Source organism: Physeter macrocephalus, chromosome 7 (assembly GCF_002837175.3).
Source record: "Physeter macrocephalus isolate SW-GA chromosome 7, ASM283717v5, whole genome shotgun sequence".
Lineage (NCBI taxonomy): Eukaryota > Metazoa > Chordata > Mammalia > Artiodactyla > Physeteridae > Physeter > Physeter macrocephalus.
In genome coordinates this window covers 25,682,416-25,688,415 of record NC_041220.1, presented here as the reverse complement: position 1 = coordinate 25,688,415, position 6,000 = coordinate 25,682,416, and the positions used below count along the sequence as shown (strand labels likewise).

Below are 6,000 nucleotides of genomic sequence, written 5' to 3'. Positions count from 1 at the left end.
GTTACTGTCGATTTCCCCTTTTATGGCTGTTAGCATTTGCCTTATGTATTGAGGTGCTCCTTTGTTGGGTGCATAAATATTTACAATTGTTATATCTTCTTCTTGGATTGATCCCTTGATCATTATGTAGTGTCCTTCTTTGTCTCTTGTAATAGTCTTTGTTTTAAAGTCAATTTTGTCTGATATGAGAATTGCTTCTCCAACTTTCTTTTGATTTCCATTTGCATGGAATATCTTTTTCCATCCCCTCACTTTCAGTCTGTATGTGTCCCTAGTTCTGAAGTGGGTTTCTTGTAGACAGCATATATACAGGTCTTGTTGTATGTTGTTGTTTTTTATTTTTATTTTTTCGGTATGTGGGCCTCTCACTCCTGTGGCCTCTCCCGTTGCGGAGCACAGGCTCTGGACACGCAGGCTCAGCGTGACCCGAGATATGATCTATCCTGGAGAGTGTTCCATGGGCACTTGAGAAGAATGTGTATTCTGTTGTTTTTGGATGGAATGTCCTATAAATATCAATTGAGTCCATCTTGTTTAATGTATCATTTAAATCTTGTCTTTCCTTATTTATTTTCATGTTGGATGATCTGTCCATTGGTGAAAATGGGGTGTTAAAGTCTGCTACTATGATTGTGTTACTGTTGATTTCCCCTTTTATGGCTGTTAGTATTTTCCTTATGTATTGAAGTGCTCCTATTTTGGGTGCATAAATATTTACAATTGTTATATCTTCTTCTTGGATTGATCCCTTGATCATTATGTAGTGTCCTTCTTTGTCTCTTGTAATAGTCTTTGTTTTAAAGTCAATTTTGTCTGATATGAGTTCCCTGCATCGGCAGGCAGACTCTCAACCACTGCGCCACCAGGGAAGCCCCATGTATGTTGTTTAATGATGGTTTTTTCATGAATTACTTACAAACCTTTTTCCACTATACTGTATTTCTTGAGTCCTTTCTATTTATAATGGTTTCTCTAAAGTCTGTGGTATACCCTTCCTTGCATTCGGAGCTCAGTAGATTTTTTTCTGAATTGGATTGAGTATTTACAAGAGCAGACAGGGGTCACTTGCTTTAAGTGAATCTTGAAGTAACCCAATTTCTTGGAGGACATCTTTAAATTAAAATTCCCAGCAAAGTCAAAGGAAGCTACTGCAGTGGAGTGACAGGTTACTCATTCTCCTGAAATGCTGTTTAATCTTTTTCCCTTACCTGCCCAGAGACCTAAAACAACTCTTTATTTCCTTTGCCATCAGAGTGTGACTAATAAATCAGCAAATTATGTAACATCCAGTATGGTAGGATTTTAATCATTCCACCATGTGGCTCATCAAGGCAGTGATTTTCAAAGGGGTTGCAAGATTTTATTTTTTTAAAAGAGAACAATGATAATAATAGTAATAGTGATGTTCATAATTATATTGGCTAACATTCATTAATTCTGTGTCCTTTCTGTGTATTTATCTCACCTATTTATCCTGTCAGTTCTATGAAGTAGAAAGAATTAGCATTCTGATATGACAGATGAGAAAGGAATGTTTACAGACTTTGATTTCCTTGCCTAAGTTCACACAGCTAGTAAGATGTTTTGGTGATTGCAGTTATATGACTGTTCTTATAATGACTGTTACAGTCAAATAATCAACGTTGCTTTTAACTGTTAACATTTCTTCAGTCAAATAACTTTCTTAAGGGGTGAGTTTAAAATTCTTACCTATCTATGTGATAGTCCTTCCTGGAGAGCTATGGCTTAGACTTGAATTTCTTACCCTGCAATCTGAACATTCGGATAATGATGCAATAAAATCTTTTATGGGACACTCCTCAAGATGGTTATATGCTAAGGGAAGGAATAGATATATTTTCATAACTTTTGACTCCTATAAAGTACTTTTCTCCTCAGTGCAGCATAGAAAAGCTCTAAAATTGCAGGTCCTAAGGAGGGTAATCTGCAATTATTTACCAAGTCAATCCACAATATCTCATTTTATCATTTTTGTGGAAAGACAGAATAGAAAAACACCGAAAGTTGCACGAACATTTTTAAAGCCATACTCACTGGGGGAGGGAGGAAACTAAGTTAGATAATTGCAAATTCCATTTCAGTCTGTTGCATTCCAAGTAAATGTTCTGTCCCAACATGGATTACATTTTATCTTTTGAAATGATTGAAGCTAATTCTTTTCCTTGCTCGAGTGCTAGTCTTGTTCCCATGTGAGAAAAGAGACAGAAGCAAAGAAAACAGGGCTGAGGATCTGTGGCAGTCACCCTTGTTTTCAGCTGCAGGGGAGAGGGGACCTTTGGGGAAGTTATTTGTCATTTAAAGCAAGTGGTTCCCAAGGCAGCTGCTGAATGGAGCTGAATATTTTGTAAAATGATTTTCTTCTCTGACCTTTATTACTAATAAATCTTTTTAAAGAAGCATTTAAAGGGTGAAAAGAAAGGTTGTTTTTATTAATCTCTTTTCTTTTTACCCACAGAACCCAAAGAAATGGTGTCACCTGGCAAGAGATCTGCTATCCTTTATGAAAAATCAGACCAAGGTAATGCTTATTTTAATATATATATTAGTGTGTTTAACTCTGATACATTCAACTGGTTGGTTTTTCTTGATTACTGGTTTTAACTATTGAATAATCCATCAAAAAAGTAAATCATTATCTGAAAAGTAAAAGGAATGATTTTTGATGACCATCATATTTAGGAAGTGACCCGTAAATTTTAAAATATATATTAGCTTGAAGCACTGTGGTTAATGATTAATTTTCCGACACTACTCTTGCATTTATGTTAATGTGTGGATAGGATCTTGACTAGAAGATTGTACTCTCTTTGTTTGGAAATAGGTCAAATTAGTGTACTACATTTACAAATGGTAGACAATAAGAGAATCAGATTCTTTTAATTAAAATTTTTGTCTTATTTAAGCATCAGTCAGATGGCTTTACATATTATTTTTTTAATAGACAAAAAAGTTCAGTACAAATTCCTAGAAAAACTTCATCGAGTTTGATGAAGACACTCTTACACAAAACATATATTTTCTTTGGAAAGATTGAATTATATCATACAGTTGTTGAATAGCATGCCTGACTATACTCAACGATTTCATATTTAGTTGCTAAATTTTCCAATTGCTATGTGATTTGTTTATATATGTTAGCCTAAGAATATGAACAATCATGCAAATATTCTAATGACATATACGTGTAAGCAAAGTGGAGCATAGATGCAGATATAAAATGTGTGTATGATTTATGAATAAAGGTGATGTCTCAAAAGAGTTTTTAATGGAAAAGTTTCTGAAAAGTTAGATTTATGGTGGGAACTAAACCCATCTATCAGTACTGTCTGCTTATATAGCTATGAAGATATGATGTCGCTTTGTATATATCAACGCACAAACTGGATTTGTTGAAATGTGTACTAGGTCACATACTAGTTGGAACTAACTGGGTTCTATTTTTGACAAATTGTCGAATTCCTATAAAACAAATGAGTGCTGAAACAAAGGAAGCATTTGAATTTAATGTACATCAGCAGAAAACTGGTTTATGAACTTTAATTTGCAGTGGAGCAAAAATAAATTGTTAGGTTGAATTACAAACTGGGATGTTTCTACTTATTTTTGGCTTTTAGTTAATGCTTCAAGGGAGGCGTAAACCCCTTAAGGAAGTAGCCTCTCTCTTGTAATGGTGATTTTCAATTATAGGCACACTATACTAAAATGTTAAGTCAAACTATAAGGCATTTTTAAATGGTTAATGAAATCAGTGGAGGGTTTCCTTTAGCTTAGAACTATTAACTGTGACTCCCTAAAGAGAGGCATTATAATGAGAACTAATACCTAGACAGTATGTTGAAGGGGTTGAAGCTGAGTGCTGTGATATAAGCATAGGGAGATGTATGGTAGAAAAATGCTGGCTGAGGCGGAATCAGTAGAAGATGACACAGTAAAGACAGAGAAGGAAACACACTGAGTGAGATGGAGCTAATGAAGAGGGTCAAGGATCCATGCCCTTTAGAATGAAAATAAGGATGAAGAGAGGAAGCACAGACTACCCAGGATGCATTCGTGTGAAATTTTTCTTTTTTCAGAGGTATGTGTATACTAATACATTCAATTTTATCAGGCTTTGATTTCATTTATTTAAGATAGGTATAAACTTACTTCGAACTGAATGTAACAAAGAAAGAGTTGGGGTGTAGGAGGGAAATTCCCATTAATGTGGCAGAATGTCCAGCATCATGTACCCAGAGTAACAAAGTTTGCTTCTCCCCGATGTGCCAATAAAGAACCAGTTCTGTTTATTGGCAGTCCAAGCGCTTTGGTCTGATAACACTCCCAAAGAGATTATACTCTAGGATGCTGGCTTTTGTGTGGAGGTTGGGAGTTGGGTGTGAAGGAGTAACTGGGGTGGGAGAAATGGTGTTCATGTCATCAACTCTTTAGGTTGGTCCTTTGGACTCATTGAAATAGGGGTGTTTGCAACTTTATAAAATATTCTTGTTAATAAGGCAAAGAGTGCTAATGTTCTGATGCTCTGTCTCTATTATCCTAAATGGGATATATGCATTTAAATTTCAGTGTTTAAAAAGTAGAAGTTCAAGGCATATTAGTGAAGGTGCTATTTTTGGACAAATGGGACCATTCAGCCTTTCTCAGTTGCACGTGATGACTAACACACTCATTTTGTGTACCATTAACTCTGGCAGTGGGGCTCGGAGAGCAATCTTTTGGGTTAACAGGTACTTTTGTGTGTGCAGATACCTGAAAGTTCTACATTTGACCTTTTCGAAAAGGGTCTAAAATAAGTTTTCATGTAGTGTTTCATTATGTAAAGTTATTGATGTCTGTTGGTCACAATATTCTTAATTTTGTCACCCCAAAAATAGAGGCAACTTTACCTAGTTGGGTTAAAATATCCTTCTCTGTACCTAGTAAGATTATGCACAAAAATAGAGACCATTATTCTGTTCTATTTTTACACAGGTTTATATGTCCTGGAAATAAGTTGAATTTCAGTTAAGAAAATTTCATGTTTGTAATTTATTTGTATTATGTAGGAATATTAAGTATTATTCTCATATATATTTCACTTCCCTGTAGGAAAGTGAAATGGGAATTAAGGGTTCAGCAGTTGTTTGATGTACTCTAAATACATTTTTGAGAATTGAAAATAAACTGTCATAAGGCTAGTATACAGTGTTCTTTATGTTCTAGGGCACTAAGAAATAAGGTATAAATATATTGTTTAGAGATTGGTTTCAATGTGGTTTATTATTATTGGCTGTAGAATATTTTGTAGATGTAGCACACGTTGAAAATTTTTTTAAAGGATAAAATTCTTCTGATATTTTAAGAGCTTATTACAAATTATATTTTATATTATTTTTTATAAACTACTATAAAGTAACAATGGAAAGTAAAGCATCAGATTTTCAGGTTGATTAATAAGTTAATGACCATGAATTACAATGAGAGTTACAAATACCTCTACACTTGTGATGAAAGGGGTGATGTAATTGTCACGATGCTTGGACTAATTCACATAGGATAGACACAATGCTTTACAGAAATAGAGCTATAACATCAGGAATATATGCTCCCAAAGAGAATTTAAACTGAAAGAGAACAAATCATTGAACACTTTCATTGAGAAGTGGTTAAAAAGTAATTCTTAAAGAAGACTTTATATGAGGAAGAATTATTATGATCATTTTTATGAATTTGCCTTTTTTGTTTTTTTATGATTTTCATCATTTGCCAAAGTTCTTGGTAATCTTTACTTTACTCTTCTGAGTATTAGATTCTGTGGGATACTCCATCTTTTTAAAACTTAAAGAAAACTCCCAAGAATAGTCTTAATGGAATAGTCATATAGAAGCCATAGCATTGTCTAGAATTGTCTCCTGCTAATGTTCAAGTTCTTGCATCGACTCCCCACATATGTACACTGTATACCCTAAACATTCTTGTCTTTCCTTATGCTGATAACTCCAC

General features: G+C 34.3%; 1 protein-coding gene across 1 annotated transcript in view; it reads left to right on the top strand.

Annotated features, from left to right (window-relative positions):
• INPP4B (inositol polyphosphate-4-phosphatase type II B) overlaps positions 1 to 6,000 on the top strand; it is a 763,890-nt gene that overhangs the window by 141,307 nt on the left and 616,583 nt on the right. The window contains exon 6 of the mRNA XM_007111238.4: positions 2,477 to 2,539. The gene's annotated coding sequence lies outside the window, so the exon portion shown is untranslated. The remainder of the gene's footprint in view (positions 1 to 2,476; positions 2,540 to 6,000) is intronic.